The sequence below is a fragment of the Pelophylax lessonae genome, assembly GCF_965119305.1.
Source record: "Pelophylax lessonae genome assembly, chromosome: 2".
Classification (NCBI taxonomy): Eukaryota; Metazoa; Chordata; class Amphibia; order Anura; family Ranidae; genus Pelophylax; species Pelophylax lessonae.
The window spans coordinates 199,910,468-199,934,998 of record NC_138769.1 but is presented as its reverse complement, the minus strand read 5'-3'; the positions used below and the strand labels follow the sequence as shown (position 1 = coordinate 199,934,998).

The 24,531-nt window shown below is 41.6% G+C and overlaps 1 protein-coding gene across 1 annotated transcript in view; it reads right to left on the bottom strand.

Moving 5' to 3' along the window:
* The window catches only part of CLCN4 (chloride voltage-gated channel 4), a 131,559-nt gene extending 107,268 nt beyond the window's left edge, over positions 1-24,291 (bottom strand). Inside the window, exons 1-2 of the mRNA XM_082245435.1 lie at positions 24,169-24,291; positions 15,622-15,778 (exon numbers count right to left, since the gene is read on the bottom strand). The gene's annotated coding sequence lies outside the window, so the exon portion shown is untranslated. The remainder of the gene's footprint in view (positions 1-15,621; positions 15,779-24,168) is intronic.
* Positions 24,292-24,531: the final 240 nt, after the last annotated feature.

The following is a 24,531-nucleotide window of genomic DNA, read 5'->3' as shown; positions in this document are numbered from 1 at the left end:
CCCCTGATATAGAGTACCCTGATAGTAAAGTAATTAATAAACTATGATTTTTATAGTGATTTCAAGTTTCTGAGTCTAAGAAGGTAGCTGTCTGATCTACATATTGACATATTTGACACCTGCCACATTAGACATGCCTTTGAATGGGAAAATCGAGAGAGCCAGGTTGAATCTCCACTCGTAATAAATTCTGAATGAATGAGATGGTCACTTAGGTTTGACGCTCTTTCTGGCTATCATCTGTGAATATTGGTCCACAATCTTTTTATTTTTTGGACACCCTCCAATGTTTGTTTAGGATGTTTTTGACATCATTCCATTGTACGTCTAATCTGGTTATCATTCTTACTGGCTGTATATCCTTTTATTTTTCTTCTTGTGATTTTATTAGGGACTAGCAGGGTTTCTCTCTCTGTTTCATATGCCCTTTTTCTTATTTGGTAATGGGAATATCCTTGAACCTTATATACAGTCCTCTTGCTTTCTTTTTAAAATAATTGAAATCTGAACAATTCTATGTCATCGCAGAAATTGTCCAATGGGGATCCCATTGATCAGAGACTTTGAATGGTGACTGTCTGCTTTTTAAAAACGTATTTGCTGCTGTAGGCTTTCGATACATTTTAGCTGACAGCCGTCCACCTTCCACTCTGATACAGAGATCGGGAAAGGAGATCTCATGGCTATCACATGTGATATATTAGCCCGATGTTCAGTAAGTTAGTATTTAGTTGGTCAGTTTGTTTTTTTAACTCCTCAACATTACCTTTCCATACAATCAGGAAATCATCAATGAATCTTAACCAGAGTCTTACATAGCCTTGATACATTGATGTGAGGTAATTGCACTGTTCCTCCCAGTACCCTAAATGGAGGCAAGCGTAGGACGGCACCTACGGTGCTACCATCAAGGTTCCTTTGATCTGTTGGTAACAGTCATTATTGAATTGGAAGAAATTATTTACCAGAGCAAACTCTAATAATTCAATGATGAATTAATTCTGTGCCCCCATATTAGGATCATTCTGCTCCAGGAAGTATTGAATTGCTCTTAATTCACATCTGTGGGGTATCGAAGTGTATAGGGATTCTACGTCGACCACCACAAGTATGGACTCATTATCTACCTCTATCTCAGAGAGCTTACCCAGTACATCTTTTCTGTCTTGTACAAAGGACACAAGGTCAGGTATAATTTCCTTCAACAGGAGATCAATATACACTGCCTGGCCAAAAAAAAAAGTCGCCACCAAAAAAATAGGTCACACACTCTAATATTTTGTTGACTTTGATTATGGCACACATTCACTGTGGCATTGTTTTTATAAGCTTCTGCAATATCACAAGATTTATTTCCATCCAGTGTTGCATTAATTTTTCACCAAGATCTTGTATTGATGAGAATTGGGCCACTGCGCAAAGCCTTCTCCAGCATATCCCAAAGATTTTCAATGGGGTTAAGTTCTGGACTCTGTGGTGGCCAATCCATGTGCAAAAATTAGGTTTCATGCTCCCTGAACCCCTCTTTCACAATTTGAGCCCGATGAATCCTGGCATTGTCATCTTGGAATATGCCCCTGTCATCAGGGAAGAAAAAGTCCATTGATGGAATAACCTGGTCATTCAGTATATTCAGGTAGTCAGCTAAACTTATTCTTTGGGCACATGCAGTAACTATCCAATAGGATAGTTACTGCATGCTTAGTTTAATTAGTTGCTTCCAGGTGGCGACTTTTTTTTTTTTTTGGCCAGGCAGTGTATTTCCCTGTTTTTCAAATGGGCCCTTTGCAGTCAAAACAATTGGCCGACCTGGGGGATTTACTGGAACCTTGTGTATTTTCGGAATTACATAGAAAAATCTGAGAATTAAATTCTTTGACTTCAACAAAAAGTTTGTTCACCAGAATAGGAAATGGATCATCAGTTAATTTACTATGTATATTTACATCCCCTAGTTGGATACTGGGTTGGCATCAATCCAGAGATAGCCCAGTCTTTGGAGGAAAACAACTCAATTTTTCTGGAGACTGAACTGATTTGCCCCAGAATGTTGAGTTGTAAGGCTCTAAAGGGAAATTGTGCAAATGGTGTTGCCTCAAAGGAGGCTACCTTCAGTCCCAAAACTCTCATACAGAATCAAAAACTTTGACATCTTCTGGACTGTAGCTCAGAAGCGAAGTGAAAAGTCAGAATTTTGTTTCTTGGGGAAGAAAAACTTTGGCTTGAGTTATATCCAGGATGAGACCCAGATACTCCAAGCGATGTGTCAATTCCTTCACTGGATCTGCGTCACAGCACGGGACTCTCTGCATCCAACTGTCAGTCAGAATTTGTGCTGAAATTTCCCTCAATAGGAGATGCAGCATAGTAAGGCTAGCATGTGGGCCAATACTTGGTATGTATTTGGGCTGCGGAAGACAGACCAAGTGATAGGGTCACACAACAATAGTGTTGAGGACCCACATCAAAACAGAGGTAGTGAATATTGTGCTGGAAAGATGGAGACATCAAGTTTGTATCCTTGATGTCTGCCCAAGCTAGAAACTCTCCCTGAAATAGGGGGGCTTTAACTGGCCTGTTGGATGCCCCCTTTCAGTTTTAGGACAGTGAAAGGGTTGGAATAAAACCCCTGAAACCTCTCTACCTTTGGAATGACAGTGACTGCAGACTGCATGAAGAAACAGTCAGGCTAGATACCATGAAGCAGGGAGAGGGGAGAAAGCAGATCTCTAGCTTGTAATTTATGGAAGCTACATTTTTATCCAGGCATTTGAGATACTTGCTGACCAAGTGTACACAAAGACCAGCAAATGTCTCCACTTTGGAAAGTTAGGATGTCCCTTCATGGCAAAATGGACTTTCCTTCGGGTTTAGGGGATTTAGAGGTGTAATGTTTAGAACTGAACTGGGCCCCTGGCTTGGGTCTATAGCCCTGGTGGTTGAAGCCCAAGAATAACTAAATGGACTCTTCTTGGCTTTAGAGTAGGGAGGGGTTGTTCCTGTTTAAGGTTTGGATTTCTTCATGTGAGGCGTAAACAATGATTTGGAATGGGCAGCTTTAGGGGACAGGCCATGCAGCCGGAAGGTGATGGAGTGGTGCTCTATCATTTGTGAGGAATGACCAGACACAGATTAGTATACACAGCTATATTTTGATTACTAGGAGCTTCACTGCTTTGTTGTTAAATCCTTGTTCTATTTTCTGACTACCAGCTGCTCATGTATATTACAGGTAGTAACTGGAAAGCCGCCATTAGCTGTAGGTGACATAATGGTGGAATATGCCCCCTGGACTACAGCTCTGAGTAAATGGCCACGAAAGCTACCACGAGCAATGTCCTATACTAGTGCTTTAACACTAGTTAAAAAAGTGTCACAAGATGAGGCAGCAATAACCCTGGCACTACTGCTAAGCTAATCAGTTTTCTGTAATTTACACGAGCAGCTGGCAGCCATATAAAGCACCTCAATTGCACAACAGATCAGTGTATGTCCAGCTATGCAAAACAGGGAAGTTTATACTGTAATAACCCGTGTCAGGTCATTCCCCACAACTGATACAGCATCACTATTCCTACAGTATCACTATTCTGCTGAAAGCCTGCTTATGTCTTATACTTGCCTCTTTTGAAGGGGATCGTTCATATAATGAATGTGCATAACTTTAACTCCCACTGGATGAAATCCCAAAGTCAGGTCATAGGGGGTCAGATACAGCATAGTTTGTGAATAGCTACGCCTAACTGGCCTTAGCAAGGTTATACTGCTTTACCTGTTAGGACTTGCAGATAACAGTTGCAATTGCTAGCAGTGTTTATGTGACATTATAGCCCACTGAGGGCTCATTAAGACCAGCTGCTATAAACATGGTGGCCATGGGGTCCTGGGCTCTGTTCCAAACTTGGCCTTATCTGAATGGAATTTCTATGTCCCACCTGTGTTTGTGAGGTTTACTACAGGTGCTCTGGTTTCCTCCCACAGGCCACAAACAGCTTAATTGCCTTCTGTTAAGGTTTGCCTTATAAAGTGTGCACATGTGCTCCCTAATGTGTGAGGATAATGGATTTTAAAGTCCTCTGGGACAATGCTCTCTTTAAAACACAAAGGTATATGTCAGCTCTGTATAAATAATTTGTAATAATGTGGCAATAAATACACTTTTGTATGAACAAAGTTCAAAACAATGTGTAGGAGAGTTCTTCTAGATATATGTAATTATCTTGGTGGTACACACACACATATATATATATATATATATATATATATATATATATATATATATATATATATATATATATATATTCAAAGAAAAGATTCAGAACAAGTTTCAAACTAAAGAGCTGATACTCCCTAAAGACATAATTGTACTTTAAAGGCAAATAATATTCCTAGGGGGGTCGCCATTTAGCATCTTGTCTGATTGTTCAAGCTGCTTTTATTCTGCTATAATGTGAGTGCAACATTTTAACTCCTATATTATAGTTTATAGTCACAATACTATACTATGAGAGCACTTTGTTTTACTTCTGAGCATTTTTTTGAGCCACTTAGAATGGAAAGGTCAGAGGGAGACCTTAATCTACTATGCCCACAGTGGTCAATATTGTCCGGTAAGCAGCTGCAATACACTCTTTGGTCAGGTATCACTGCCCATCATCTGATTTTACTAAACATCACAGATTTAGCACTTATGTGTTGTTTTTTTTTACCACCGAGTTCGATGGAGATTCTCCTTTCTGTCAATGGTGGACTTTATTGGTGGACTTTGTGATTAATTTCCTTTTTTTTCTTTTGGATTACGTATTTTTTATTTATCACTTGTTAGTACAGTTTTTTTCAATCGTTTACCTTAATTTTTTTGTCTTTATTCACTGAGTTTGTAGCGCTGCACTTACTTTGTACATTTATATTTGAGTTGTTGTATCTGGACTCTTAGTGCTAGCAGCTTTGTATAATTATTTTTTCTGAGCGCAGTGTTTTTTTCCTTTATTTTTAAAATATTTTGAGTATAGCCCTTCCTGAGATTTTAAATGCACTCCACCCAGCCATAGATAGATTCCTTTCTTTTCTCCATTAAATTTAAGCAATATAACTTCCAATTGGACAACTAAAGAGCATCACTACACTGCTAAGGTCAACCCTGCTCTCTTCTACTATCAGAAAGTTTCTAATGCTAGTCCAATAAAGTTTTCTATTGCTGTCTAATATTGGAACATATAATAAATAGCCTCCATATAGGAACGAAAAGGGGTTTTCTGCGCACGCATAGAAGAAGCGAGAAACTGGCCAGGCAGTTTGCAGCTGCGGCTGTGTGGCTCCCCTTAAGTAGTGTGGATTCTGCAGAAATGTGGACATGTTAATAAAAACTTTGGAGGAGAGGAGTGAATGGTAACTTAATGAATAATTATACAAAGTATAGTTATCTCTTATAAATATACTGAATTTATAATTTTTATACATTTATAACTGATTGAATGGTAATCTTCCTGCATCATTTTTAACCCTACCTCCAACTAAATCTATTTTTTTTTTGTTCGATTTTGAATAGAAGGGGAAAGGTTTGGAATCTTCATAAATGTTTTGCTGCCTGTGCCCCCACTTAGAAGTTTTTCCACATTTCCTGTCTCAGTGACAGGTGTGACCAAGACAGTAAATCAGTAAATAAGAAGTAATCTTTCTAAAGAGAATATAGCCACAGTAGAGGAAAAACTAGAATTTTGAGGGACAAAGGAAGCCTTCTACATGGGGTTATACTGCTGCCTACAGAAGGCTTGGACACTGGCAAAAAAAAAATGTATGATAGCCAATGATATTTCATCCTATAACCAGCATGTTTCAATTTTGAAGCAAGCACTACCAAGAGCATGATTAAAAACATGGGGGGGGGGGGGGCACCTTTGTCCCTTAATGGATTCCAATTAAAGGATTTTACAGTGAATGCAAACACCTATATTCTTTCATGTCCTTTGAGGGATAAAGGAAGTCTTTAACATCCAGACTTCCAAAAGCAGTCTAACTGAGTCAAGTACCACCTGAAGGACCAACAATCAAAACTGGCACCAAATGAGGAGCCCCTCCCCCATCCTTTTCCATTTGGGAAGGAATGCCTGTTAACAAAAGCTGGAAGAGAAAACATGGGATCTATACCTGATACCTGATGAGTCGGCCAAGATTCAAACCATCTATGGCCGCCCTAAGGGAAAAAATATGCTGAAATAGCCTCCCTGACTCCTTCTAGAGTCTCAAACAGACACCAGACTGCCATATCAAGACTTCCTGTTCCTCCTCAATTGTAGATGCATGCCAGCACAAGGATGTTGTCCAAAGGTACCTGTACCAACAGACCTATTCAGGAAATGTTCTCACAATGTAGGAAGAACAACCTGTTCTGAGACTCCAGAATGTAGACTAGAAGACAAAGGTTCTCCAAAAGAAATTGGGAATAGAAAAATTCACCAACCGTAGAAGACTAATTTACTAGGTCAGGAACTTCCTTGTACCTCAGAGGCTGAAGTTTAGACTGTTGAGGTATCCTGACCCACAACAATTGAAGAAGGATGTAAGGTAGTTTGAAATGCGACTGGGGTATAGGATGTGCCTTGAAGAGGCTGTCTGAAAGGGTAACTCCTGAAAATGATGAAAAGTTTCCAGCACTGCTTTCTGATACAAGATTCACTTGGATCTTGGAGACGACAGGACCATCAGAAAGATATAGCTCACTAGGGCCTATGTTGACTTTTCTCTCCAAAAGAGGTTATGGCCGGCCTTAAGGAAAAAATATGCTGAAATACCCGTTCCCAGGTTGCTGAGGTGCAACAATTGCATGGTTCTCGTATGCAGCAGAGTGTCAGTACTAACCTTCTGGTGAACTGGCAAGCACCAGCGGACTAGTACATCCTGGTTGTAGACAAACCAGCACTTGGTGATGTGGTGAGTCCCATAAGTGCAGTTCCAGCTGGTGCGGTGGCTAGCACAAGTTGTTTCCCGCAGCCCCCAAGAATTAAAAAACAGGCCTGTAAAGCCCATAGTTTGCTTCCTGATACACTTACAAATCCTGATTGGGAGCCCACCACTTCCTCAGTGCCCATACTTCCCCCATTAACTGATCAACCCGGAATTCAGGCGGAAACAGCCGATTTAATTCCCTTGGTTTTTATGAGCTGTTTTTCACTGAAGATCTGTACAGATCTATTGTGGACCAAAGAAATATATATGCTGATCAATTTATCATCTCAAACATAAATTTGACCCTTGCCAAAGAATTTGCATGGAAACAAATCACTGTTTCAGAATTTAGAACCTTTTTTGGGCCTATCCCTCATAATCATTAGCATTACTAAGAGTGAGTTGCGGTCATATTGGTTTACTGACCCAATTCATCTTATGCCCGGGTTCTGCTGCCATGGCCAGGACTAGATACAAGCAAATCTTGCGGTTCATGCATTTTAATGACAATGAACTCTGTCGTCCTTGGGGTGACCCTGGATATGACCGGCTTCACAAAATTGGGTCCCTCGTAAATAACTTCAACCAAAAATTTGCAGCCTTGTATATGCCCCAACAATCTGTTTGCGTCGATGAGTCACTGATTACATTTTCTGGCCGCCTTGTTTTCAAACAGTTTCTCCCCAGCAAGCGTGCCAGATATGAGGTCAAGATGTATAAGCTCTGTGACAGGGAAACAGGCTATACATGTCGTTTCCGGATTTACAAAAAGATAGCAGTGTGGAACCCCCCAACTGCCCAGACTACATAGCGAGCAGCGGCAAGATTGTTTGGGTCAACCTTATTCGGAAAGGGGTACCATTTATACGTGGTCAGATATTACACAAGCGTGTCACTTTTAAGTCACCTTTTTGATTCTGGAATTGGCACCGTGCGACCTAATCGCCAGGGCTTCCCCTAATGGCTTGTAGATGCCCGACTTAGACGTGGGGAGAGAGCCTGCTTGAAGTGTAATAAATTGCTTGCAGTGATGTGGAAAGACACACGGAAAGTTTTTGTTCTGTCATCCATTCACACAGATACGACAGTCCAAATTACAACGGTGACTAGTGTTGTTGAGAAGCCCCTTTGTGTTCACGAATACAACCTTAACATGGTAGGGGTGGACTTCAATGACCAGATGATGGCACAATACCTAATTGCCCACTGGTACAAAAAAGTGTCTGTATACTTATTCCAAACGACTCTGCTGAACGCTTATGTGCTATACAAAGCGTCAGGAAGAAGTAGATTCTTGCTAAAATTCATGGGAGAGATCATCACAGCCCTTCTGTATCCAGAAGGTGCTGTGGCCCAAATTCACAATCCAGATGCAGTGAGCTGGCTGCATGAGAGGTATTTTCCGGATGTCCTTCCTGGTACCTCTACCCAAAGAGCTCCCCAAAGAAGATGTCGTGTCTATTGAAAATGCACATATAGGCGAGACATCCGCTAATTTTGTCCCTCCTGTCTTGTTTAACCTGGTCTCGGGTACTGTTTCCGTTGCTACCACACACTAGTGGAATATTAGTATAGGGTACAGCACGGCACAGTGTAGGGCACACTTTCACACAGTATTATAATAAAAATAATCAGCGCTAGCCCTTAATAAATAAGGAAAACAATAATGTGCACAAGGCTGCAAACAATCAGTGGCAAACACAAAAACACCTGGGGAGGAGCCAGCACGTCATCACGTCGATTCCCGAAGGCTACAGGCAGTGTTTAGATGCCTAGAAAGTCCGCACTACTCTAAGTGCTTGAAAATGTAAGTGTGTTTTCATCTCTATGTACAAATAAATAGCCTTATAAATCAGAGAGCACTAGATCTCTTTTTATTTTCCACACCGGATGCCTTATATACCCGGAGGGAGTATCAGAAAGCGGTGATAGGAAGGTGGACCAGGCAACTGTGAATATCCCAGAGTGTATTTTGATTCTCAGGAGTCTATCTCTAAGGTGAGCTGCTAATCTTTCACTAGTCACCAGGAGCACTTTGAGTGAAGCATGCAGCACCTTTGATCACGTTCACGAATGAAGATTGATTTTCAGTTAATACTGTGTCACTTTTTCACTGCGAATTGGGACTATTATTATTAATTTAATCACGGTTTATGTTTTGATTCTATCACTTGGTATCACAGTCTATGGATTGATTTAGTTTGAGACTCCCACCCCCTACCACTGCCTTCAATGGTTTTCTCAGGCTCTCCTGTCCCACCGTGTAACCCGAGAATGCAGCCGGTGGTTCCATCAGCTGACCATAGAGCTGATCAGAGACCAGAATGGCTCCAATCACTACTATGGCCTAGGAAACCAGATGCTATGAGCCTTTATAACTTAAATTTTGCCGGATATAAGCAGCGCCATTTTTAAATTGGGAAAGCATTTTATCACACCAATCTTGGTGTGGTCAGATGCTTTAAGGGCAGAGGAGAGATCTAGAGTCTAATAGACCCTGATTTTTTCAAAAAGGAGTACCCAGGCTCTCACTACTTACTGCTATCATAGGGGAAATTTACATTCCCTGCGATAACACTAAAAGTGATGGAAAAAAAATGAAAGGGAAGGGAAGGTGTAAAAAATAAAAAAAGGAAAAGCAAAATAAATAATAACGCCCCCCCCCCCCCGTGTTTGCATGCAAAGACGAACGCAAGCATTGATTTTGTGTCATATGTAAACAGCAATTGCCCCATGCATGTAATTCTAGCAGTAGACCTCCTCTGTGAATCTAAAGTAACCTGTAAAGGCTTTTAAAAAGGTACATAGTTTGACGCCGCTGCATGGGCGTGCGCAATTTTAAAGCATGTCATGTTTGGTATCTATGTACTCAGCAAAAGATCATCTTTTATATCATACCAAACAATTGGGCAATATATTGTGCATTTGTGCATTCAATTTAAAAAAAGTGTGTTTGTTTCCTAAAAAAATTGCTTTTGGAAAATCTCTGCGGAAATACTACCGTGACAAAATAAATTGCAACACCCACCATTTTATTCCGTAGGGCCTCTGCTTTCAAAAAAATATATAATGTTTGGGGGTTCAAAGTAATTTTCTAGTAAAAAAAATAATAATTTTTTCATGTATACAAAAAGTGTCTGAAAAGGCTTGGTTTTCAAGTGGTTAGAAGAGTGGGTGATATGTGGCATAGGCTTCCAATATTCGGCATAAAATGCCAGGACAGTTCCAACACCCCCCAAATGACTTATTTTTGGAAAGAAGACACCCAAAGCTATTTGTTGAGCGGCATGTTGAGTTCATGGAATATTTAAAATTTTGCCACAAGTTTTGGGAAAATGACATTTGTTTTTGTTTTTTTACACAAACTTGTCACCACACAAACTTGTCACTTAAATTATATATTGCTCACACATGCCATGGGTATATGTGGAATTACATCCCAAAATACATTCTGTTGCTTCTCTTGAGTACAGGAATACCACATGTGTGAGATTTTTTGGTAGCCTAGCCATGTACAGGACCCCCAAAACGAATCACTGCCTACTGGCTTTCTAGGGGCGTAAACTGTTGATTTCACTCCTCACTACCTATTACAGTTTCGGAAACAATGAAATGCCAAGATAGCACAAACCCCCCCTAAATGACCCCTTTTCGGAAAGTAGACACCCCATTTTGCAGCTCTAATTTGTTTTGAAAAATAAAGAAAGAAAAGGAAATTTATTTTTCTTTTTTCAATTTTCAAAACTTTGTGCAAAAAAGCAAGATCTGCAAAATACTCAACATGCCTCTCAGCAAATAGCTTAGGGTGTCTACTTTCCGAAAAGGGGTCATTTGGGGGGGTTTTGTGCTATCTTGCCATTTCATGGGCTCCAAAACTGTGATAGGTAATGAGGAGTGAAATCAACAATTTCCGCCCTTAGAAAGCTAGAAGGTGGTGATTGGTTTTTGGGGTCCTGTATGCGACTAGACTGCCAAAAAGTTTTACACATAGGGTATCCCAATACTCAGGAGAAACAGCAGAATGTATTTTGGGGTGTAATTCCACATATACCCATGGCATGTGTGAGCAATATATAATTTCAATGACATGTTTGTGTCATTTTTCAAACACTTATGAAAGAAAATTCCTTGGGGTGTCTACTTTCCAAAAAGGGGTAATTTGGGGGGGGGGGGGGGTTGCACTGCCCTGCCATTTTAGCATTTCAAGAAATTAGATAGGTAGTCAGAGAGTAAAAGCTGCGTAAAATCCAGTATATACAGATATAGACGCTATAACTTTTGCACAAACCAATAAATATACGCATATTAAGATTTTGTTTTATCAAACACATGTTGCTAAATACATTTTGGCCGAAATGTATGAGAAAAATTTAGTTTATTAGATATTTTTTTTAAGAAAAAGTAGAAATATATTTTTTTCTTAACATTTTCGGTCTTTTTTTTGTTTATATTGCAAAAAATAAAAATCCCAGTGGTGATCAAATACCACCAAAAGAAAGCTCTATTTGTGGGGAAAAAAAGGACATAAACTGTGTTTGGGTAAGGTATTGCATGCGCAATTACCAGATAAAATCACGCAGTGCCAAATTGCAAAAAAAATGGTCTGGTCATTAACCACTTCAATATAGGGCAATTTCACCCCCTTCCTGCCCAGGCCAATTTTCACCTTTTAGCGCTGTTGCTTTTTGAATGACAATTGCGCAGTCATACAACACTGTACCTAAACCAAATTTATGTCATTTTCCCCCCACAAATAGAGCTTTCTTTTGGTGGTATTTGATCACCACAAGGTTTTTTTCTTTTTTGCTAAACAAATAAAAAAAAGACCGAAAAGTTTGAGACCCCGTTCACACTGGGGCGACGCTACTTGCCGGGGCGACCTCACAGGTCGCGGTGCGCAGCTCGCACCGTGACCTCGGAGCGGCTGGCACGGACTTCATATCATTGAAGTCAATGCAGGTCGCTCCGGGTCGCCCCAAAGAAGCTCCGGACCCTTTTTCTAGCGGGCAGCACTGATGGGGAAGGCAATGGGGGGCTCCATGAGCCCTGATTGCCATCCCTGATGGCCATAGTGGGCATCCCTGGGGTCATGGGTGGGCATCCCTGGGGTCATGGGTGGGCATCCCTGGTGGTTCTAGTGGCACCCCCCCCCAAGGGTCTGCACTGGTAATCAATGATCTGATTACCAGTGCCGACCCCCCCCTGTCAGGAGAGCCGCAGATCGGCGCTCCTTTACTCGTGCCTGTCAGGCACATACTAAGGAAAGCCGATCAACGGCTCTCCCTGTTTACTATGTGACCAGCCGTGATTGGACACGGCTGGTCACATGGTAAAGGGCCTACGTCAGTAGGCTCTTTACCGAGATCAGAGATGCGGGGAGTCAGACTGACACACCTCGTCACCGATCGCCGCTCTGCACGCCCCCGGGGGACGCGCAGAGTGCATTATCCTGCCGCCATCATATGACGTCCGGTCAGGATAATGCAACCACTTTCCCGACGTCAAACGCCTATAGGGCGGGCGGGAAGTGGTTAAGGGGGTAAAACCTTCCGGTCCTTAAGTGGTTAACACAATTTAGGTTTGATTTGATCGTTTGAGGTTATCCTAAAAGGATAGATACACAAACTTAAAACTCATTTGGCTGTACTTCTCCCGTGGATCACACAGTAGTACAGTTTGTTCTGCACTCCTGTGACCATTTTCATCAGACAGCGGGCTGAAGCCCCTGCTTTTGGCTGACGTCACAGAGCCAGTCCACGCTCAGGATCGCGACAATATGGTCGTCATCCTCCCACATGCCTGGACCGGATCAGCCTCTTAGCGAGCCACTGAGAGTCTGAGCTGGCCGCTTCTTCATAGCCCAGTGATCAAGTGAGTGTGGGGAGGCAAAGCAGAGAGCCGATGACTGACAGTCACCAGATCTCTGCTCAGGGAGCTGTGAGAACTGAGCGATGGGTGGTGTTTAATTGCTCGGTTCTCTGTCTTAGAGTCGGCGGGGGACAGATGCTGCATCCACCAAGGTAAGTATAATTCTTAAAAAAACACAATTCCCATACTTTTCTTTTAATACAGTTGAAAGGCTTTTGTTCTCAAAAGAACTGCTTCTCTTCCACAAAAGTCAGTGGGAATGCAAAAAAACATCTTGAAGCAGGTTGATAAAGCTTAGAAAGAGGTCAAGTGCAGATCAGAAGGAGTGGAGCTGCAGGTCAAATGTGATTTCTGAAGAATCTCAAAAAGCATTTAAATATAATTTAAAATGCAACCAGAATTCAGCTGAAAGCATGCTGCATGTGCCCATCAACACAAGCCCAAGGTCCTTCAGCACAGGCTCTAAGACCCCATTCAGACTAGCGTGACTTGTCAGACGACTTGTCAGCCTGACAAGTCGCGCTCGGTCGCTCGCCATTGATTAGCACAGGACCCGTTCTATTAGGAGCGACACAAGTCGCTCCGACTTAGAAAAAGGGTCCTGTAATACTTTGGGGCGACCTGGGAGCGACTTGCATTGACTTCCATTATGTGAAGTCCCTGCAAGTCGCGCCGAAGTCGCGGTGCACGCTGTGCACTGCGACTTCACAGGTCGCCCCTCGAAGTCGGATCACCTCATTGTGAACCGGCTCTTAACCTGTTGTTTGGGCAAAAAAAAAAAAAAAAAATAAAAAACACACTAGTGTTATTGCTGGAGCAATATATAATTCCCCCATCAGCTCTTTTCACTTTTAATTTATTTCTAAAGCCCAATACCAGTCCAAACTTTTTTTTAACCTTTGCATTGAGTGAAGAATCTCTTTTATTTTTGTTGTATGTGTCCCTGTTGAGGAGATTACCATTATTTCTTGTTCCTTTTACGCAGCAGTCTTACAAATACATTTTTTTGGGAAAAAAATACACTTTTTTGAATTAAAAAATAAGAAAACGGTAAAGTTAGCCCAAATCTTTTCAATAATGTGAAAGAAAATGTTACGCTGAGTTAATTGATACCTAACTACCAGTTTAGAGTTACAGTGCTATAAATTTTGCTCTCGCTCGAATGCTTGCGGTGATACCTCATATGTGTGGTTTAAACACTGTTTACATATGTGGGAGCGGTTTGCATATGCGTTCGCTTCTGCATGTGAGCTCGGAGGGACAGGGCACTTTTTTTTTCTTATTTATTTTACTTTTTTTTTTTTACACTGTCCCTTTAAAATCTATTTTTTTTTTATCACTTTTGTTCCTATTACAAGGAACGTAAACATACCTTGTAATATAAATAAGCAAGACAGGTCCTCTTTAATGTGAGATCTGTGGTCAAAAATACCTCAGATCTCACGTTTACACTTAAAAGCATTAAAAAAAATACACTATGAGGCGGTGTTCTGTTTTCCTTTTTTGGGCCCCATGATGAGTTGATTATCGCTCGGTATATGCTGGGACTAAGAAGTGAGGAGCGGAGGATCCTATGATATACACACCTTATTCACGCTATATGACCTTTGTGATGAGGGTCAAATATATCTGGTAAGGATCAGTGTGTGCGGGTGTCTGGTGGCGGCTTTTTCCCACTAAGGATCTTTACTTCTGTCTCTCCGAAGTCCTCCATACTCATATATATGGAATATTTATGAACTGTTGCTTCTCCCTTGGATTTTTAGGAACATTCTGTGTAAACAGTTTTTAGATTAGCGCCACATTTAGATGTATTAAAAAAAATGGGCCCTTTAAGGCCAGAGGTCGGGAGCAACGTTTGACGTCGCTCCAGTCCTCCAAGGGCATAGAGTCGAGTGTGGGCCATCTTGCCCTCACTCGACATCCTGCCCATCCGTACAGAGAATCGGATCATTCTCCCTGCTACCAACAGCTCAGGGAAGAGGGATAATGCCTGGCGAAGCGGTGGGGCAGGGGGGGGGAGGGCACCTCTCCCGCCGCCCATAAAAGTGATCCCGTCGTGAATCCACCACTGGGATCACATTTATCTTAAAGCAAACCACCCACCGTTTAAAGATTTACCGGGTAACCCCGATATTTAATGTCTAAGTAGTGGCGTAAATACACACTGGACGGTCCAGAAGTGGTTATGATAAAAAGCCTTTTGTGTGCAGCCGCCCCAGCACCCCCTAATACTTACCTGGGCCCCATCTCTATCCATCGATGTCTACGAGTCCCTCGGCTGTCTGGAGCTCTCCCTCCAAATTTGCTGTCAAAGTCAGTTAGCCAATCAGGAGAGAGAGGGGCAGGGCCGAACGGCAGCTTCGTGTCTGAATAGACACATGGGGGTGCCCCCATAGCAAGCTGCTTGCTGTTGGGGCACTCAATAGGAGGGAGGAGCCAGGAGCAGCGAAGAGGACCCGAGAAGAGGAGGATCTGGGCTGCTCTGTGCAAAACCAACTTCACACACAGAGGAGGTAAGTATAACACGTTTGTTATTTAAAAAAACACAAGACTTTATAATCACTTTAAAGCCTAAACCCATGCAATATTTTTAAATGTAGTTTTCGATAGCCTGTCTGTGGAAGAAGTACAAATTCTGTCCCATTTCTATGTTTGTCTATGACTCCATTGGGGTGTTTTTCCCTTCCCTGCTGCTCCTGTGATGCCTAAATAAGAAATGTGTCTTTGTTTATGTCTGTTTCCCCATTGGAGAGGTTACCTATCATTTCCTGTACTGACAGGAAGAAGATTTTTATGTGGTTTTACCTTTTTTGTTTGTAGGATGTAACAGTTTGTTTGGTTCTTCTCTTCTTTTCTACTAATTCACAATCACAGAACTAGTAAAAGGGATGATGGCAGCAAATATAACTTGGTTTCCATAAACTGCAATGAATAGGGAAACAGGACTCCCATGTCCCATGGCCTACAAAAAGAAACAGGATAACAAATTAGCCTAATTTTATTATAATATGCTTACATCACACAGTACAGTTAAAGCAGAGTTCCGGCCTCAAAATCGACATAATCGACATAATCACCTTTCTTCCACTTCCTCCCTCTGCGGCTGCGGCCCGCACCGTCACTTACTCCTTGCATTGATTCCTGGGAGCTGAACGTCATCGCTCCCAGGAATCAATCCGCCTGCACCGGCCCTGACGTCAGTTCCGATGCGGCACCTCATTCCCTGCTAAACAGCTTCTGGATATGCCCAGAAGCTGTGGAGGAATGACGCGCCCGCACCGTAAGTGACGAGCGGGGCCGGTGCAGACGCATTCTGGGAGAAGAGGACACGGAAGAGGACGCAGAAGAGGACGCGCTGGCTTCAGCTGCCCACATCCGAAATGGCAGCGCTGGAGAATAAATTTTCAAGGTAAGTATTTCTTTCAAAACAGTAATATGTTACTAGAAACATACCTCCCAACTTTATGAGATGGGAACAAGGGACACCTAATAGCAAAAGTATGTAGCATAGAACACACACCCTGCCATGCCCCCTTAAAGTATTACTAAACTCAGGACCCTGCATTCACTATATCTGGTCTCCCACAGTACACAGAACATGGAAATGCACTAGTAAACATAAACTGATAGATATATTTTCTCATCAGCAGTATATAGCAGTCTTATGACTCCTATCAGTGTCTGGTTAAAGCTTGTAGGAGGAGTTTTCATTCTGCTCTGACTGTCCTATAAGGCTGCACCCCTAAACCTCTATCTGGACAGTGTTGATTGGCCCTGTGCTGATCACATGCACTCTACCAAAAAAAAAAAACTCTCAAGCAATACACACCAAACTGAGCATGTGCAGCTTGTCCCCAAGCCTCTGTTCTATCAGGAGATGGATTGGGGACAGTGAAAGAAGGGGATGATCAGAGAAAACAAGATCAAACAGCCTTTTTACACAATGCAGAGGTTTAACCCCCTTAGGTTCCACAGTGGGTATAACAAGCATGCTTTACTGCATATACAGACTTATTTTACTGTTGTGGGTTTAGTAACACTTTAAACATACTGGCAACTATATATACAGAAGTATGCCTATATGTTGTGGGTTTAGTAACAATTTAAAGGAGAATTATACAAAAAAAAATTGATTCTTTAACCACTTAAGCCCCGGAGGATTTGGCTGCTCCAAGACCAGGGCCTATTTTGCGATTCGGCACTGCCTGACTTTAACGGACAATTGCGCGGTCGTGCGACGCTGTACTCAAATAAAATTGACGTCCTTTTTTTCCCACAAACAGAGCTTTCTTTTGGTGGTATTTGATCACCTGTGCGATGTTTAATTTTTGTGCTATAAACAAAAAAAGAGCGACAATTTTGAAAAAAATAACAATATTTTTCACATTTTTTTATATGAAATCCCCCCCCCCCCCCAAAAAATGTAAAAATTAAAAATTTTTAACATTTTAGGTCAATTTGTTTTCCGCTACATATTTTCGGTGAAAAAAATCGCAATAAGCGTATATTAATTGGTTTGCGCAAAAGTTATTGCGTTTACTAACTACAGGAAAGATTTATGTCATTTTTATTGTTTTTTTTTAACGAGTAATGACGGTGATCTTGCGATTTTTTTTTGTGGGACTTTGACTTTGCGGCGGACAGATCGGACCCTTGACTGACATTTTTTACACTTTTGGGGGTACCAGTGACATTACTACAGTAATCAGTGTTATACATATGCACTGTTACTGTAAAAATGACACTGGCAGGGAAGGGGTTAACTTTATTAGAGATCCAGGGGTTAAGTGTGTCCCTAGGGGCATGCTACTAACTGTCAAGGGGCGTGGCTTCTGATGTAACCACAGAGACATACGATCCTACATAGCGGGAGATCGCAAGTGACCGGCGGACATCGGAGGGGCGTGGTTTTTCGGTCACTCGCGCGGTGATGGCAGTGAACGAGCAGGGGTGGGAGCGTGCCTCCGGCGGTGCGCGCTCGCCCCCTATTAGCTCGCGGGCGAGTGACGTACTGATACGTCACTTTGCCCAGGAGGGGCTGACCGCCGCAGTATATGTACTTGTGGCGGTCGGCAAGTGGTTAAACCCACAAGCACTTTGTTTTACCAATAATGTTAATTTATACTGGCTTTTGAAATTTACAAATGCAGCAATTTATAAATTGGATGAAAGGTTTAGCACTGGAAAAAAAGTTTATAAGATAAAAAGTGCATTTTATATACAACTATATAGATCAGACCAAAATGAGAGACAAATGAGGAGGAAAGAGGAACAGAGGGACTTTGTTCCAAATCAGGTACAGTCCCTCTAAATCAGGGACAGTTGGGATCTATGCTAGAAATGTTTGTAACAAGTTTCCTGTTGATGGGCATTTTTTCCCTGCATTTGACATGCATTTGTAACACATGTCAAATGCGCGACAGCAAAATCCCATTGACTTTATTAGAGAAATACACATGGCAGTTCAGAGGCTGTGTTTGACCTGCTTTGCACTTTTGCCCTACAGAAATCTTTTCAGTGCTGGCTGCTCCAGTCCCTGTAAACTTGAACAGAAAGTATATTGAGATTAGGTTTGATCGGTTGGTATATGGACCTTGTTGCTAGAACAACAAAACAGATAGAGCCACCCTGCAAAAATAGATTACTAATGCTTACCTGTCTAGCAGGTGGTTTGGTAAATTTTTGCACTGCTTTAGAGCTGTGGGCACTGCCAATATCTGACTATTCCGTGTGTCGCTGAACATGCTCTCTGCCAGGGCCTGTGATTCATCCCACTGGTTGCTACATTACTACTGAATGTTTTAAGGGTAAGAATTGACGGAAGAAACCATAGAGCACAGTGAGGCACCACACATTCCTCACTGCCCGAAGTGTGCCCGAATGTGTTCAGACCTCTCCAGTGATTAAGTTCAGTCTGTACTGAAGCAGACCAAATAGCCAAGGGACAAAATGAGTGCTTTGTATATGGGTGATGCAGAGAACCTCTGCAAAAAGAGAGGCTTGAAGCAAAAAAAAATAAAATAAAAATAAGCGAAGGGCCACATGACAAGGGGGACAGTGGAAGAAGGACAGGATGGAGTAATGGACTTGGAGAGGGGATGTTACGTACCAGGATTGGTCAGTTCATGGAGAGTAGGAGGGCTGCAGAGGGTATACACGGTGGGATCTGTGGAGGCGGCAAGTAATCAAAATGGTCCTGGAAGAAGCTTAATACCCACCCTTCCTTTGTTGGATCTCTTTTCATGTTGGCTATAATGTTTTGGTGGTTGGGGTCTTCAGAGGCGTTCAGATTTTCAATAAATTATTGTAGCAAACCCTCTAAGGTATGGAGTCCTCTGTAGTATCCCAGTTAATGGTGGGTTAACTGGGAAGTGGTAAAGAGGAAGTATCTGCTAAAAGGTGGGTTGTCCCCGAGCCAGTGTAGCGCGGCTGGGGAGATTTTAGAAGTCATGCAAATACAAAATTAATGTTGGTTGGTTGGTTGTTCCTCCTAAGACCGGAAACCTTTATGTTATTTATTAATATTTTTTCTGTTTTAAGGAATGTTAAAAGTTTTTGGTTTTGTTAATACATGGCCATCGCAGCCAAATTTTCTCCATATTGGTGCTGTCTCAATATTTGGTTACAAAGGGTCTTAATGGGTAATTAGTGGTACCTTTTGATAGGAGGTTAGGAACATCTGAAGTACCCTACTCAAGTAATTCTTGTGTAGACAAGGGAAAGGTGCCACAAGGCTGGAGCATTAAGGTCTCCCTGGACAAGAACTTTTTATTACCGCAGTCTTGCAGGAGATAGCAGAAAGGGAACCAGAGGCTGGTTGGCTGCAGTCACTGCCTCCCTATTATCCAAACCTTGAGAGCAGAGCGGGGAGAGGCATGAGGAGAACTTAGACATATGTGCAGCGGAAGGGAAAAGTGTGTGTTGAAGAGAGGAGAAACAAGGCCAAAGCTTTTGGTGTGCCAGGAATGACAGAGGACAGTATGCTGGAGTGCAGATAAAACTGTGTTGTGTGGTGAGCAGAAGACCAAAGAAGCCAGGAGGTTTCTCAGGATAATCTTTATGCAGCTCTGGTGGGCAAGAGTGTTCTCTAAAGGGCAGAAGAAAATATGCATGTGTTAAAAAAAAAAAGCCACGGGCTTAAATATCGACAATATGTTGATGCAGTCTGCTATGACTAAAGATGTGGTGTACCAAACTCAAAATGCCCGGTCGTGGAGCAGCTTGTTGTCGCTGATTGTCACTCTCAGAAAGTGCAGGATAAAATACCTGAAAGTGCTGAGCACCATCTCCTTTTACTACTTCAAGGCTTAAAGAAAGTACAAGGGTCTGTGCAAGAAGAATGTTCAACTGTGAGCTTCGTAAGTGTATTTGCCCCAGTCATTCAATAGTTGGCACATGTGGAGGTATTTTACCTTCATAAAAGGTGCATAGCTAGAAGCGATTACAAGACAATGTCATTGGTTGGAGCCCTGTTAATGCCCACAAAGATACAAGGTCTTGTAAATCCCTTATATGTAATATGGCTGATGTGACCTAGAAGGTGATATTCAGACATTTGCTTGGATGCCTAATCATAAGAAGCCTTTGAAGTGTCTCTAGGAAACGTATGCCATTGTGGTGGCAAACAAGTGTATAAGGTACCTCTAGTTACATACTGGGGGGGGGTCCCTTTAAATGCTGTATTGGGCAGCTGTGCCAGCAGAAGTATTTCCAAACTGAAAAGGCATGAGGGAAAATAATCTGGTTTTAAGCCATACAGCTCCTGCAGTGGGTGGACTTACTTATATAGAAACATAGAATGTGTCGGCAGATAAGAACCAATTGGCCCATCTAGTCTGCCCAATATATCTGAATCCTATGAATAGTCCCTGGCCCTATCTTGTATGAAGGATAGCCTTATGCCTATCCCATGCATGCTTAAACTCCTTCACTGTATTTGCAGCTACCACTTCTGCAGGAAGGTTATTCCATGCATCCACTACTCTCTCAGTAAAGTAATACTTCCTCATATTACTTTTAAACCTTTGCCCCTCTAATTTAAAACCGTGTCCTCTTGTGGTAGTTTTTCTTCTTTTAAATATGCTCTCCTCCTTTACCGAGTTGATTCCCTTTATGTATTTAAAAGTTTCTATCATATCCCCTCTGTCTCTTCTTTCTTCCAAGCTATACATGTTAAGGTCCTTTAACCTTTCCTGGTAAGTTTTTTCCTGCAATCCATGTACTAGTTTAGTAGCTCTTCTCTGAACTCTCTCTAGAGTATCTATATCCTTCTGGAGATATGGCCTCCAGTACTGCGCACAATACTCCAAGTGAGGTCTCACCAGTGTTCTGTACAGCGGCATAAGCACTTCTCTCTTTCTACTGCTTATACCTCTCCCTATACATCCAAGCATTCTGCTGGCATTTCGTGCTGCTCTATTACATTGTCTTCCCACCTTTAAGTCTTCTGAAATAATTACTCCTAAATCCCTTTCCTCAGATACTGAGGTCAGGACTGTGTCAAATATTCTATATTCTGCCCTTGGGTTTTTACGCCCCAGGTGCATTATCTTGCACTTATCCACATTAAATTTCAGTTCTGACCATTCTTCTAGTTTTCCTAAATCCTTTTCTATTTGGCGTTTTCCTCCAGGAACATCAACCCTGTTACATATCTTTGTGTCATCAGCAAAAAGACAAACCTTACCATCGACGCCTTTTTTCAGGAATAAAATTGGAAAATAAATATATAAAAACCAATGCGTTAAATTATATATATATATATATATATATATATATATATATATATATATATATATATATATATATGTATATATATGTATATATATATATATATCAGACTAAACATGGACCAAATAAGAGACGTTCATTTTTAGAGTTTACGTATACTTTAATTTCCTACTTTTTCTCATCACTTGGGTTGATGTCAGACTGGTGATAGCAGGAATTAATTGCTGCTAGAAATCACTAATGCCAGTGATTAACAGTGATTTGCAGCTAGACTTATTTTCTAGAGTCGCTGGCGATTTGTGGCTGCGAATCAATTTGTTGTTGGTACAAGCTAAACTAGTATTATTATACCATTGGGTGGTGTGCTCTACTACAAATTGCTCTTGTTCAGTGATTTGTAGATAAGCCCATAGTGGTGAATGAGGAACAATTGTCGCTGATGATCTTGTCGCCGACATGAAAGCCTGCTAAAAAACTCGATCACTGAGCAATTGAGCTATAAATCGCTGAAAACTTTTCCAGTTCGTATTTTCATAGAACAAAACTATAACTTTCTTACCGAGAAAGTGCTTAAAGCGGTTATAAACCCAAAAGCAAACATTTATTACATTGCAGCTTACCAATTCTTAGATGTGATGGCTGCATTCGTTTCCTTTTTTAGTCTTTCTTTCATCTATTTTCATCTGGTGATCCAGCCAGCAAGTCAAAAGCACAAACTCTCCAGCAGAATGTACCAATTTTCATGGATGCGAAAAACCACTTAAAACTGGCAGGGGTGATTAAAATGATCAGCTTTTATTTATTCATTCACAGCCTTTATCAAAAACTGTTTGCTGTAACTGCCTATAGAGTGTGAGCTGGAGTTTGGCTTCAATTTGCTTGCGTATCTAAATCTGCTAATACATATACATTCCCCTCACCCCAGATTGACAATGCTGAAGTCAGCTGTGCCTCCTGTTCTCATTTCACCAGAGTGGTGTTTCACTAATGCAGAATGTGTGTTACTAGCCAGATTACCAAGTAAAAGATGAGGGGAAAAAACCCAAAGAAGAGAAAATGTATGCAGCCACCACATTTTAAGATTGGTAAGCTGTAATATGTTACATTTTTGGTTTTGGGTTTAGAACCAGTTTAAAAAAAGGGAGGCGGGGGATCCCTGTGAATTAAACAACCATCTTACATTAGCCTGGGGCAGAAACCCCTTCTTTCATTCCAGCTCACTAGTTACTTCACTCGCAAGTTTAGATCTGCTTTAGGGCCTAATATCAGGGGGCCTAATATCAGGGAGCCTAATATCAGGAAGCCTAATATCAGGGGGCCTAATATCAGGGGGCCTAATAGCCTAATATCAGGGGTCTAATAGCCTAATATTAGGGGCCTAATATCAGGGGGCCTAATTGCCTATTATCGGGGGCCTAATATCAGGGGACCTAATAGCCTAATATCAGGGGGCCTAATAGCCTACTATCATTAGGCCTAATAGCCTAATATCAGGAGGCCTAATAGCCAAATATCAGGAGGCCTAATAGCCTAATATGAGGGGGCCTAATAGCCTAATATCAGGGGGCCTAATATCCTAATATCAGAGGGCCTTATAGCCTAATATCAGGGGGTCTAATATCAGGGAGCCTAATATCAGGGGGCCTAATTGCCTATTATCAGGGGGCCTAATATCAGTGGACCTAATAGCCTAATTTTAGGGGTCTAATAGCCTAATATCAGGGGGTCTAATATCAGGGGGCCTAATTGCCTATTGTCGGCGGGCCTAATATCAGGGGACCTAATAGCCTAATATCAGGGGGCCTAATACCTTAATATCAGGAGGCCTAATAGCCTAATATCAGGGGGCCTAATAGCCTAATATCAGGGGCCCTAATAGCCTAATATCAGGGGGCCTAATATCCTAATATCAGAGGGCCTTATAGCCTAATATCAGAGGGTCTAATAACAGGGGGCCTAATAGCTTAATAACTGGGGACCTAATAGACTAATATCAGGAGGCCTAATAACAGGGGACCTAATAGACTCATATCAGGAGGCCTAATAACAGGGGACCTAATAGACTAATATCAGAAGGCCTAATAACAGGGGACCTAATAGACTAATATCAGGAGGCCTAATAACAGGGGGATTAATAGCAGAGCAATTATACAATACATGGTACAGTAAAGCACAGTTTGACTACAGGTAAACAAACAATAACAATGGCCTTATATATATATTTATATATATATATATATATATATATATATATATATATATATTGTTGTGTCTCTAACAATAAATGCACTTGTGTGATAGACAACATTGCCATTCTGTTATCGGGTTGCCTGTGAGTGAATCATGAATTATTAGGCGCTCAATACTTACACAGCACGGATACTTGTACGCTGTATGTCTGACATTCTACTTATTAGCATCGCAGTAGATTATGAATGCAGTTTGCCATTGCAGAACAAAGAGGCTTCATGTGCACAATAGGCCTTCTGCTTCACAGCCCATATGGCAGCATTTGTGCTGTCAGCTGCCCATGCAAATGCAGTGTTAAGACTAGCAACATCATGTATAGCATTACAGAACAGCAATAATCTTACATGCAACATAGAGACTCTGTGCTCTTACCTGCAATGCAACATCACTTAGCCCAGACCCTTGGCTATCCTCAGCATCATTCGCCTAGGTGGTAAAGCTGTTGGAGCAATGATGTCATTGAGGGGAAGCACGGGAGTCATGTGACCGAAAAGTCCATTTACAGACAGCAGCCTGCCTCCATCCGTCAATGGCTGATTTAAAGGGACAATGTCCTGCTGTCAGGGGAATAGTGCGTGAGCTTGTTCTTTATTTCTGTGCCTTTGATTACGTATCTAAACCCAGGCTGCAATAAAATACCAGGCAGGCTTTACACACATAAAGCAGATTAGTGGTTTAAGGGCTATTATGAGGAGGAATGCCATTCATTGCACATTTAATTACTCACATAATTTT